This window comes from Macaca thibetana, chromosome 20 (assembly GCF_024542745.1).
Source record: "Macaca thibetana thibetana isolate TM-01 chromosome 20, ASM2454274v1, whole genome shotgun sequence".
NCBI lineage: Eukaryota > Metazoa > Chordata > Mammalia > Primates > Cercopithecidae > Macaca > Macaca thibetana.
In genome coordinates this window covers 44,734,015-44,748,504 of record NC_065597.1, presented here as the reverse complement: position 1 = coordinate 44,748,504, position 14,490 = coordinate 44,734,015, and the positions used below count along the sequence as shown (strand labels likewise).

The 14,490-nt window shown below is 34.3% G+C and overlaps 1 protein-coding gene across 1 annotated transcript in view; it reads right to left on the bottom strand.

Moving 5' to 3' along the window:
- Positions 1–14,490, bottom strand: part of ITFG1 (integrin alpha FG-GAP repeat containing 1) — a 292,961-nt gene that overhangs the window by 145,743 nt on the left and 132,728 nt on the right. The window lies entirely within an intron of this gene.

The following is a 14,490-nucleotide window of genomic DNA, read 5'->3' as shown; positions in this document are numbered from 1 at the left end:
AGGGAGAGGGGCAAGGGCTGAAAAACTATTGGGTCCTATGCTATCTGGGTGATGGGATCAGTCATACCCCAACCTTCAGCATCACGTAATATACCCATGTAACAAACCTACATATGGACTCCTTGAATTTAAAATAAAAGTTGAAATTATAAAAAGGAAAATGTATAGTGTTAGTAAGAGCCCCCATTTCAGCCTGTAATGTTAAAATCATCAATTTTTTAAAATGTAGCTTTGACTTATTTAAGTAATTATCACTGCTGCCATCAAAGAGAAAAATAAGCATTATCAATGGTAGTCCATTATTATACGGAGTATTTTAAATGTGAGACTCTTATCTTTATACACACGTAAGAGCCTTTATTCTGGATGAACTTCGATCCAATAGTTATAAAGTTCTCAGCACTCTGGCTTCTTAAAAGCACCAATAAATTTTTATCAATGAAAAAGCAAATGAAGGGAATATAGATATCCTTTCCAAGTGACCGTTTTTTACAAAGCTGCACAGTATTTAGCTAAGGCCTATAGAGGTGAGGTTACAGAAGAAGTTAGTAAGTTACTGAGGTTACTGAGGAGTCAGCTCCTCTAGTGCTCACTCCCATCTAATGTCCCCACTACCTGATGGGGTTTACAGATTTTGATGTTCCAGAGTTAAGTCTCTTTATGTGGACATTCACAATGCACAGTCATTTAGCTTTTTAATTTGGGGACTGATTTTGTATTGTTTTAATCACTGATTTATTTGCTATTGTTTACTATATTATTTAACTTGTGCCTGAGGTAGTATATACACTTGGAAGAAAATAAAAGGATTATTAATACAGAAATATGCTTCATTGTATATTTAGTGAAGCATACTTACGTATTGAGAGCTATGTAATTATTGAAAGCCTATTGAGTCTCCAATAATGTATTCAAAAGGAAAAAAAAAGAATTTCAGGCTGAGTGGAATTAAAATCTAGCCAATGGAAACTGACTTCAGCATGGAAAAGTAAAAATGCACAACAAAGTAAAAAATGATTTTTCATTTAATTTCATGATTTGATTACTTAGGATCCTCATGATTAATACCATTTATGATGATAAACTCTGCCTTAGAGGAGTGCAACATTAAATACAATAGTTGAATTAATAATAAAACACGTAGAGAACATCTGTACATCTGTAATTTGGCAACGTATAGATTTGGACTACTGAGAATTACGTAGGTTGACAGATAAAAATGCAATTCTAGGCAGGAACACTTGAAAAGGAGAAGGTTTTCCAAGGAGATAAACATATATCATGGCTTAAAAAAAAAAAAAAGAGCTAGCCAAGTAAAAAAGAACTAATACAAAAATGTGATTTACAAACTGGCTCGAGTGATAACATAGACTTCATCAAAACCAAATCACTCTACTGTAAATCAATGGGAGAACAATTTGAAGAGCATTACCACAGTTTTTCCCTTCATTTTTAGCCCAATGACAAAATGCTCATATTAGAATCTTATTCATACTTTACTTTTCCCCTAGTTTTTCTTTCTTCCAAGTAGTTTCATATATCTCATGAATCTTTTGACAATCAATTGGTTGGTATTTTTTCAAGTGCTCTAACAAATATCTAGTAAACATATATCTAACTCGTGTTAACAGCATAATCATGCATTTTAGTATAAATTATCAGTAATATTTTATAGATATGGTCACAGAAAACTAAACTTAATCACAAAATGTGTTTCTTGTGCTATTCTAAATGCTACACACACACACACACACACACACACACACACACACACAAAATTTATTTATTTATTGAGACAGAGTCTTGCTCTGTCGCTCAGGCTGGAGGGCAGTGGCACGATCTCAACTCATTGCAACCTCCTGCTCCTGGGTTCAAGCAATTCTCATGCCTCAGCCTACTAAGTAGCTGGGATTACAGGCGTGCGCCACCACGCCCAGCTAATTTTTGTATATTCAGTAGAATGCGGGTTTTGCCATGTTGGCCAGGCTGGTCTCAAACTCCTGGCCTCAAGAGATCTGCCTGCCTCGGCCTCCTAAAGTGCTAGGATTACAGGCATGATCCACTGCCTCTGGCCTTATTTTTTAAAAATATTTAGGTGAAATGACAGAAATGGTTTTTGAGAGTACAATTTCAAGAATACAATTTCAAAGGAAATTTGCTCTTTTAAAGGAGATAAACTTTTAAATTTACATATTTCAGTTTTCTGTACTTTTTTAAAAGCTTTTGTATTTGGTAGTAATTTATATTTAAAGTTGCAATAACAGAAATAGTAAAAGAAACATCTATTAAGCCTTTAACCACATTTGCCTATTGTTAACATTTTACCCCTTTCACAAAATCATTTGTGTTCTTTCCCTCTTTGAAATAAATTTTTTTTTGAACCATATATATAAGTACATACATTAAGGTCCTTTGCCCCTAAATGTATCAGTGTGCATTCCCTAGGAGTAGGGATATTCTCTTATATGACCACAATACAGTTAACAATTCACAATTTACACACAAGCAATGCATTTATCTAATGTGCTATCTATATTTAAATTTTTACCACTGACCTGTTGTCCCGTAGAGCATTTTTGTCCCTGCAGCACAGGATACAGTGCAGGACTAGAAATTGCATAAAGCTGTTACTTAATAGCCTCCTTTCATTTGGAATGTTTCCACAGCCTTTCTTTGTCTTTTATAATTTGCGTATTTTTTTAATCTCACACTACAGGAATATTTTATGTTTTAATATATTGTTATGCCTGGGGAAGAAAGTATTTTTAATATGGGAAAAATCAGAGGCGCAAGGCTAGGAGCTAGAATTACTTTAAGCAAATTCTCAGAGAAATAATGTCTCTTTGTGAGTAGATTATAAAGAAGGGCATGCTGATGGAGGTGCTGGCCTGTGAACCTGGCACAGTACTTAAAGAACCAGGAATTTATAACTTCGGATTGTCTTTTCTTTGGGACTTCGGTAAATACGTATCTCAAGTTTTCTTTCAGGCCAAAATTCTTTCTCAAAAACTCAAGAGAAACTGCAACAGAAGGAACAGCATTTTGATTTACTTATATTTACAAAAAACAGTGTAAAAATCAGCCTTTTTCAGGACTGATCATCCTAAACTAACAAACATATGCTAACTTCCCTTTGATGGTAACTTTAGCCAAATTACAAATGAAATTCTTCTCTAAAACATATAAATACTTTATTGAAATATAATTAAGGGTTTAAAACTGATTTAGAGAAACTAAAACTGATTTAGAGAAAATTTTAAATTTTAAAAGCAAAACTAAAGTGTTACTGTTCTTATAAAAGTGGATTACAATGAATTTTTATATATAATTTTGTTTTTAATTAAGCAGAGAACAAAAAAAGATACACATAAAAAAGGTTCACATATATCACTTATTCTCTTAAGCATTCTTAATATTTTCAGTCTAATGAAGTTAACTGACCTGTGGAATTGTTTAAGCAAATTAGAACTCATTGCTCTGCCCCCAGATTACCTTTCCAACTTTGTTAACCACAATTTCTCTAATGCAGTGGTTCTGCAGCCTCTGAATCAGCTGGGAACTTGTTAGAAATGAGAATTCTTAGGCTCCTGCCCAGATCTAATGAATCAGAATCTCAGGAAGAAACTAAAAAAAAAGCCGTTTTACTCCATCCTGTGCTCCCCTCCAGTGGCAACCACTATAGCAGTTTCTTGTCTATCCTTCCAAGACAGTCTATGCAAATACATATACTACATATAATTTTGCACAAATAGTAGTGTACTCTACACACTTTTTGGCATCCTAAATTTCTGACTTAATAATCTTTGAGATGGTTTCATAATGGTAAATCTGTATCTGTGTCATATAGATAATATAGTATTACATTGTATGAAGGTATCTCAGTAACTGATTCTCTACTGATATGCAAATACTGGGTTGTTTCCAATCTTTTGATAATCCAAACAATCCAACAGTGAATAATTTTGAATAATATCACCTTTGTGAGATTATATCTGTAGTATAAATTCCTAAAATGAAAATCATGGTTTCAATTGTTACATTAAATTAAAATTTATATTTTACGCTCCATAGCGGAATAGTTCTCAAACTTTTAAATACTCTGAAAAACTGAAGACCCCAAAGAGCTTTGTTTATGTGACTTATATCTATGCTTACTTGCCGTATTAAAAATTAAGACAGAAATAGTTCAATATTTATTAAGTTAAAATAACCGTAAATATATTACATGTAAACACAAAGAACAATTTCATGAAAAATAACCATTTTACAAAACAAAAAGTTTTTGAAAAAAGAGTAGAACTGCCTGGCTTTAAAATAAAATTACATTTTAACACTGATTTTATATGCAATCTGTTGTAACATGTTGTTTTGGTTGACAAGTAAGAAAAAATGCAGTTGGTAGAAGTATTAAAATAGCCTTTTCAGATAACCTTGGGTACTATCCCATCTATCGCCAAACTCAACAAGTAATTTTTTTTAACGGTTATTTGCAATGAGGAATCCAAAGCCATATCAATGAATTTTCCCTACTCTGTTAATTAAAACCATTGGTCCATCTTGCACATTGAATGAATGCTTCATATCCATCTATGCATTCATGTAAAATGCATGACTTTGTAAAATCACACATTGATCCTTTGAAAAATATTGGTTGTGTGAACCTTTTAAATGTTGATACACTTCATGATACTGTATCAAAAATTCACATTTGTTGATATCACTGCAATCTCATCACAAGTCTTTAGATGTCGGGAAGCTGTCAGTTCATTGCAGATAGAAGTTTTCCAAAATTCAAATTTTTGCTTGAAAGCTCAAATTTTATCACTGACACCAAATACTGTCAGTTGTTTTCCTGATGTGACAAGCTCACTTCATTCATTTTAGAGAAAATGTCCATCAACTACCGAAGCTGGAATAACAGTAGTTTGTCAGTTGTTCTTTCAAGTAAGAAATGGTATTTTAAGAAGTAGCTAGTTTAGCTTGCAACTTGATCTCACCACTGCTTTTCGTCAACACAACCAACATACTTGGTACGCAGATGTGTTTCACGCATATTTTCCAACACAGACCATGATAAAGATGTATACTCAAGGGTTGAGACTTATTAAAATTATTGTTTTTTGTAGATTCATCAAAAGAATTACTAAGTGAAACTGACCATGTTTCTTGTTCCCTTCCTCCTCCTCCTCCTCCAGTTTAAAATTGTGAATGTATGGTGAAGAAGACCACAATGAATACTAGTGAAGTTTGGTGCTACTACTTTGATTTGTGCTACACTGGAAGCAGCTTTATCCACCATTGCTTTGCTTTGTCATTGTAAATGTCAACACGTGAAAGTCAAATAATATTTTAGTATTAGTGTAAAAATAATTTTCACCTTGTGTAATCTTTGAGTTTCAGGGAGCCGCCCCTCCACAGGCTCATCTTTTTTTTTTTTTTGTGAGACAGAGTTTCGCTCTGTCACCCAGGCTGGAATGCAGTGGCACCACCTTGGCTCAGTGCAACTTACGCCTCCTGGATTCAAGCCATTCTCCTGCCTTAGCTTCCCAAGTACCAGGGATTATGGGCGTGTGCCACCACACCCAGCAGAGGCCCACAGTTTGGATCACACAGAGAGGTTGCACCAATACCTCAATTATCAAGTGTTTTAATTTTTTGCCAATCTGATAAGTGAAAATGGTATATCACTGTGGTTTTCATTACCTGCCAGTGTGTAGCAGCCCTTTCAAAATTAAGAAAATTATTCTTTATCTGTGATTTATTAATATTTTGCTTTATGGCTTCCACATTTTGCTTATATTTTATAAAGGCTTTTCCATTACACACATATAACGCTGTTTCCCCCACCCACACCCTGTTTTGTTCTAGTACTTTTGAGCATTAGTTTTACTTTTAAGTCTTAGATAAACCTAAAATTTATTTTGATGTACAATTATGAGTTGTACTGCACTTTTTACCCATTGATGTCTCATTAGTTGTTTCACACCAATTATTGAATGATATATACTTTTCAGAAAAGAAACTAAATCTCTTTTGCTTTGTCTTTTATCTGTAAAATGATTAAAAGGAACAAACTTAGCTACCATATGTGATCACTTTAAGGATTAAATGTGGAAGAAAGAACTTGGAAAAAAAAACTTAAAGCAGTAAACAAACATAAAGGAGCCCATTATCCCTACCTAGCCCTATCACTGTGGTATTCTGTGTATTTAATACAGTGGTGTGCTCTGCCTAGGACATAGGCAAAAGAGTAAAAAAATGCATTAACTCCTGGAAGGACAGAAGTACTTTTCCTAAAGGGTTCTTACTTCAAGAACCCACTGCAAAGTTGTCAGTGGAAATACTAAAACACTTGGTCATGAAAAATGAAACTAACAATTTAGAATTTGACAAATGTTGCTCCATGGATTGAGAAAAAAATTGTAAGAGGAATGGCTAAATATTTCTATATACATTCTGGAACTCTGAGTTCAAAAACAAAAATAAATCAGTGATTTCTGATTACAGAGTAGAACATGGCACGACAGCACACACAGGGAACAAGTCAAAATGCCTCCTTCCACCATCTGGAAAATCTACTCATGGATGACTGTAGCATAAATGAGCTATAAATACCACAAATCACATGACTAATTAATGGTAGAAGGTTTTAAATAGAATTCAAGGCTTTTAATATGTGAGACCCAGGGCTGAAAGATTTCTACACAGGATCTCTGAAACTGCATTTCTTGCTAAAATGGACTCTGAATATAGACAGAAATAATGGCTTTCTCATTACACTTGTCAAGAGATAGGAGATATATGACAGATAATGTATTTACATATAAAATGACATTTTCTTTTGTGATTCATTATTAATATAAAGTTGGAAATACAGGCTGAACTTTTTACAAATCCATTTCCTTTTTACTTTTGAAACAGTGAAGAATATAACTTTATATTTTTCAGAAGAACACATTATTAACATAACAGAAATTATTCTCACAAATATACAGAGTGGGGCATGGTGGTACACGTTAGTCCCAGCTACTTGAGAGGCTAAAGCAGGAGGACTAGTTGACCCCAGGAGTTGGAGGCTGTAGAGCACTATGACTGTGCCTGTAGATGGGCACTGCACTACAGTCTGGGCAACACAGCAAGACTCTATCTTTTACAAACACACACAATGCTACATTTTTTACATCATAGGATACAACAATTATTATATAAACCAGGTTAGACACTTTTAGAGAATAAAATTAAGAATTTTAAAATAATTGAATAGTACAAAAATAGATGGCATGCATGAACATATTTACAATTCTTTATTTTTAAAATGCTCATAAACCAAATTATGACAATGTGAAACAAGTGCTAATACAAATTGAAAAAAAGATAAAAAAGATCATATAATCTACATTACTATGTGGAAGGAATAAACAATTTCTTCAAAATATTAATTTGTAAATGGCATAAATGAAAGAATTATGAATATGTACATGGGTTTACTTACTCTACTTCAGATGTTAAATAGCATATAGGTTGATTTTAAAGTTCTGCACATATAAATATAGAATTAATGTACCTACATTATTGAAGACAAGTCCACAAAGTACTAGAGCCTTAGTGGAACTTTAAAAATAAGAAATATATACTATTAAATAACTTGAGCATGATCAGAAAAGAAAAGCTATACTTCTGTAAGATGCTGCCAGTCACTGTCAGACATAGTATAACGCTGGAAAGTGTGACATGGTACCAAGGATACACAAAGTTAACTAAATTAGCTTTAAATTTTTGTAAAAAAAATTATTAATTTTTAATTGACAAAAAATACATTTATGATCTACAACGTGATGTTTTGAAATATGAATATAGGCCAGGCATGGTGGCTCAAACGTGTAATCCCAGCACTTTGGGATGCCAAGGCGGGTGCATCACCTGAGGTCAGGAGTTCAAGACCAGCCTGGCCAACATGGCAAAACCCAATCTCTACTAAAAATACAAAAAGTTAGCCAGGCATGGTGGCAAGCACCTGTAATACCAGCTACTTGGGAGATGGAGGCAGGAGAATTGCTTGAACCCAGGAGGTGGAGGTTGCAGTGAGCTGAGATCACGCCACTGCACTCCAGCCTGGGCAATAGAGTGAGACTCTGTCTCACACACACACATAAAAGAAATATGAATATACTGTGGACTGGCTAAATCTAGCTAATCAGCACATGCATTTACTTACGTATTTAACATTTTTTCTGCGTGTTGAGAGAACTTAAAATCTCATCAATTTTCAAGTATATATTGTTATTAACTATAGTTATCACATTGTATTTAATATAAACTTAAGCTTTGTGAATACTTGGCCATCAGAAAGGACATTCAGGATGATTGTTTTTCTCTTGCCAAGGTCTGAGATAAACCATTCTATTTATTTTTCTGATTGATATGAATATTTTTGTTATTTAAATTCCCAAATAATTGCCAGGTTCAATAATATCTCATGGATACTTATCTAGTGATGCTTTTCTATTTTGCTGAGTATACCGATTCTTTTACTACCATTATGATTTGAATATTTGTCCCCATCAAAACTCATGTTGAAATTTAATCCCTAATGAGGCACTATTGAGAGGTGTGGCTTTCAAGAGGTGATTGGGTCATGAGGGTTCTCCCCGCATGAATGGATTAACTCATTCATGAATTAATTAATATGTTAATGAATCCATGGGTAATCATGGCAAAGAACATGGGTTATCATGGGAGGAGAACCATAGAATTTTATATTTGGGAAGAAGATGATAATCAAAATCAAAATGCCATAAGAAAAGGAAGAGAGGCTGTAATCCCAGCACTCTGGGAGGCCGAGGTGGGCAGGTCACGAGGTCAGGAGATGGAGACCATACTGGCTAACACGGTGAAACCCCATCTCTACTAAAAATACAAACAATTAGCCGGGCGTGGTGGTGAGCGCCTGTAGTCTCAGCTACTAGGGAGGCTGAGGCAGGAGAATGGCGTGAACCCGGGAGGCGGAGCTTGCAGTGAGCCAAGATCGCGCCACTGCACTCCAGCCTGGGTGACTGAGCGAGACTCTGTCTCAAAAAAAAAAAAAAGAAAAGAAAATGAAGAGAGGCCTGAGCTAGCACATTAGCAGGCTCAGCCTCCTAGTAATTTGATTCTCTGTGCTGCCTTGACTCTGCAGAGTCCCCACCAGGAGGAAAGCTATTACCAATAAGCAACAATGGAATAAGACAACTACTATAACTTGATGATTTTTTTTCCTAACTGAGAATTTTATCAAGCAAAGTCATGACCTATTCTTTTTCCTGTTCTGAGATTCCTCTGTTCTCTCCAATATGTGAATCAAGGTAAAAGCTGACTATCTCAGTCAGTTGGGGTAGTAATGGGGTGGACTGAGATTGGGTCTCAGTACATCCAATTCCAGCCCAGTCACCTGATGATGATGGAAATGTTTCCTAAACATTCCACATGGCAACAGCCTTGTTTATTTTACTTTCTGAAGTCTGGAAGAGAACAGGGAGAGGAAGATGGGACTAGATTATTCTTAAAATTCTTATGACTAAACCTAAAACTCTATGGCTATTGTTTTATATGAAGTATTAAATGTGCTATGAAATTATAATCATTTTAGCTTTCCTTACCAAAAATAAATATGTGTATATTTAACTATGCACAGATACAGTATAACTTTTCTATAATGTTCATATGTCAGAAAAAATGAAGAGAAATCTTTCTATCAATAGTGCTTTAAAATTTTGGGGTATATCTTTAAAAATCAAACCATATATTATTTAAAATTTGGAGTAAATGTGATAGCTGAGAAGAAGGAAATTTATACACATTTCCTACATACAGTGTTAAAATAGAAGAAAAACACTTAGTATATCCTTGTTGTATAACTAATTAGCTTAAACATTCTTATTTTCTACCAAGCAGAGTGATACTTAAAGGCTAATACTTCTTTTGTCTGTTTACTTCTGAGTGCTCTCAATATAACAGAAAATAAATTCCATTGGGGAATCATTTTAAGATTAGCACATTTAAATGAAAGAGATTAAACTTTTTTCTGTCAATAGTCTCTCATTTTACTAATAAACTAACCTATTATGACAAACTACTAGCTAACTCAAATCCATAATCTGAATTCTAAAAATAAGCAAGAAACTGAAATAAAATCCTATTTTTTGCTTTATATATTTATTCACACCCACCATACAAGGTAGGGAAAGGTGGCTGCTAGTCTCTTCGTCAGTACAATCCTGCATTCAAAATAAAGCCTAAGATCAAAAGAACAGAAACGTATGTAAATATAAAAATCCACACTTAAGGCAGCAAGGACCGAAAAATGGTTCATTCTTATTTTGATTAGAATAAACAAGCAAAAAATGATGGTAAAGTAATATTATTTTAAAATGAAATCTTTACACACAAAAGCTTTCATTTAATCCTAACAATCTAGGATTTTATATTTGGGCAGAAGATGAGAATCAAAATGCAAATGATTAAAGCTATTCTAAAGAATTCCTAAGAAAAGAAGCCATGCTTGGGGGCAGCAGAAAGGACAATGGGAAAGATATTGCTTTCAGGATTGTCTGTTACTGTGGTGCTTAGTCAATTCAGTATTTTTTCTATCTACAAAATGAGAAGGTGAGATTCCATGTATGATATTCCAAAATGCTACCAGCAGTCCACTTCTACTAAGGCCACAGTCCAGTTTAGGAGCGTGGGCTTAAGTCCATCATAAGGACTTGAGGTCAAATCTTGGCCATCACTTGCTAGTAGTGTGGCCTTGGGAAAGTCATTTATGATTTCTTAGCCTCAGTTTCTTTATCTGTAAAATGCATACTATCCCAATGTTTTCTTGTAAAGATTAAATGATGATGATGATGACAATGATGACACTAATAAGCAATCACTGAGTGTTTACTATGTGCAAAACAGTTATGAGTTTTATATATGTATTACCTCCTTTAATCTTCATAATAACTCTAATTGTGTTATTATCCTATATTACGACCTCCATTTAACAGAAGAAGAAATGGAAGTACCAAGAGGTAAGTACCTTGCCCATGAACACAGATTTAGTAAGAGGCAGAATCAGAATACAAACTCAGGCAGCCTGTGTCCAGAGCCCATATTCTCATCCATGGCCCTTTGCATAGTTCTTGGCACATAAGAGCTAAATATGTGGTAGTAATTGTTAGAATAACAAACACTCAAAAGTGTCAAATGGTGACACTACATAAGCCAAATGTCAACATTTGGGCAGGGATGGGTTACAGATTCTTAGTTTCTTCTGGAGAGCATAAATGAAAGGGTGACCTTCAAAGAGGGTTGAAAATGCCTGGTACTGGTAAAAAATAAGACGGGCAAGCCAATGGAACAGAATAGAGAGCCCAGAAATAAAGCTGCACACCTATAAACAAACAATCTTTAACAAAGTTGAGAAAAATAAGCAAAGGAAAAAGGACTCTCTATTCAATAAATGGTGCTGGAAAAACTGGCTAACCATACACAGAAGAATGAAACTGGACCCCTACCTCTTACCATATATAAAAAATAACTGAAGATGGATTAAAAACATAAATGTAAGACCTCAACCTAAAAAATCCTAGAAAAAAACCTAGGAAACACTCTTTGGGACATGTGCCTATGAAAAGAACTTATGACTAAGTCCTCAAAAGCAAGTGAAACAAAAATAAAAATTGACAAGTTGAATCTAAATAAATTAAAGAGCTTCTGCATAGCAAACAAACCAACCAACCCAAAAAACAAAAAACCCAAACTATCGATAGAGTAAAAAGACAACCTATAGAATGGGAGAAAATATTTGCAAACTGTGCATTCTAAAAGGGACTAATATCCAGAATCTATAAGGAACTTAAGCAAATCAAAAAGAAAAACAAAAATAACACCATTAAAAACTGGGCAAAGAACATGAACAGATACTTCTCAAAAGAAGACATACGAGCAGCCAACAAACATGAAAAAATGTCCAATATCACTAATCATCAGAGAAATGCAAATCAAAACCACAATGAGATACCATCTCACACCCGTCAGAATGGCTATTAAGAAGTCAAAAAATAACAGATGCTGGCAAGGCTGCAGAGAAAAGGGAAGGCTTAGCACACACTGTTGGTGGAAATGTAAATTAGTTCGGCCATTGTGGAAAGTAGCTTGGAGATTTCTCAAAAAACTTAAAATAGAACTACCATTTGACCCAGTAATCCCATTAATGGGTATATACTCAAAGGAAAATAAATTGTTCTACTAAAAAGACATCTGCACTTGTATGTACATCGCAGCACTAATCACAATAGCAAAGACATGGAAACAACCTAGGTGCTCATCAACGGTGGACTGGATAAAGAAAATGTGGTACCCGTGGAATACTATGCAGCCATAAAACCGAACAAAATCATGTCCTTTGCAGCAGCATAAATGTAGCTGGAGGCCATTATCCTAAGTGAATTAACACAGAAAAAAAAAGCCAAATACTGCATGTTCTGATTTACAAGTGGGAGCTAAACCCTGGATACCCATGGACATAAAGATAGAAACAGACACTGGGGACTCCAAAAGGAAGGAGGAAGGGAGGGACAGAGGGAAGAGGGCAAGGGCTGAAAAATGTCCTACTGGGTACTGTGTTCACTATCTGGGTAATATGATCAATAGAAGCCCAGATCTTAGCATCACGCAAATATACCCATGCAACAAATCTGCACATGGACCCTGTGAATCTAAACTAAAATTAACAATTAAATGAAACAAAACAAAAACCCAAAGGAAATGGGCTCCATTAAAGTGAACATTGATAAAAACTGCGAATAAAGGTTATCCTAACTTCTGCTTATACTCTTCTTTCATTGAAATATCTATCTTTGGGAGATTTACCTTTCAGATCCTTTTATAACCCACAATATTCTAAACAAACATGGGTTAGTTTAAAAGTAAAGGAAGGGACAAGTTTCAGAAACAAGTAGACTAATTTGAAATAGTCTTTTGAAAAATGAAAGAACAGTCTTGTCATGCTAATTTTGAAATTTTCATGAGAAAAATATTTTACATGTTGTTAGTAATTTTTTTGTATGATCAATGAGCTAATTAGTACTTTTACTCAGAAGATAAACATCTTTAATTCTCTTCAAAACTGTAATTATAATTTCCACTTGCAGCTATTTTTGATCACCTATGAAACAACCAAATACATAATTTTCTCAAATACCCCAAATGTTATTAGGACATCAAATTCTTAGGTCAAAGCACCTTTAAGAGCTCATTTTGTCCTTTCAATAAGACTCTTATGTATGAAATGTCTGAACCAGTGTGGCAGTTTTCTCACTCTGACCAAATCCTTGTTTCACAAGTAGCTGTGAACTTTTTGCCAGAAGGGTAGAGGTGGATGAAATCAACAGCTGCTAACAATGATATTCCACGGATTTCACAGAATATTCATTTTCAGTGTTAAAATCTTTATTATCCATCCTTTCAAGGGAAAAAGAGGGAATCAAATATTATGAAGCTGCTAAGTTCAAAAGTAAGGTGCAAAAGGAATTCAAAGCTTTTACCTCTACAAGCACTTCACGGCCACTAAAAGTAAAATGTTCTAACTAATAACAAGTATAAAGATCCCTGTAACCTGGTGTTTCATTTACATATTTTGTTCATATTTTCCTAATGATCAATCCTTTTAATTTAAATAATCAGTCAACAGAATATAACAATCAGCTTTGACTTACTTCTCACTGATTTCAAATTATATATGTTAGAACTATAAAGGGCCATAGAAATTATGTCCTTTATCTCCATTATTTTATAGATGAGAAAACGGAGACCCAGAAAGGTTAAGCCATTTGTCTGGGATCAGATAGACAGGGAGATGCAAGACTTGACTCCAGTCATGGGGTCCTTGAACCATGCAAGCTCTATCTAGGAATGGCCCAGAACCAGGTAATTATTCAATTTGTTAGGCATAAGTCACTGAACAACATCAGGATTTTCATGTCAGGCTTTCCAACTAACTTCTGCATTACAGCGGCAGTTTATTCAAAGGTACTAGAGCAATTTAAGAGGTTATTCATGTATGAAATAATTGAAACATCATTTACTATCATATTTATAAACATACTTTAATTGTGTTCATAAGCACTGAATTAATTACCGAAGGGGAGAAAAACACCTACACATGCAGTTGTCTCAATTTTAATAAATATACAGTGTCCAAAGCTGTCGTTCTCATTTTTTTTTTTTCTTCCTATTCCTATACACATGAAGGGTATGTCCTGGGAAGGAAGAAGGAAACTGATAATTCCTGAATATCTACTAAGTCCTAGTAGAGGTTATTTTATATGTACTACATTACTATTTAATTCTGAAAAAAACTATGAAGCACATAATATTATGCTTAATTTACAGATGAGGACATTGATGCTTGGTAATATTAATCACCCAGGGAAAAAGCCAATAAGTGGCAGGCAAAAGTGGAATTTTAAC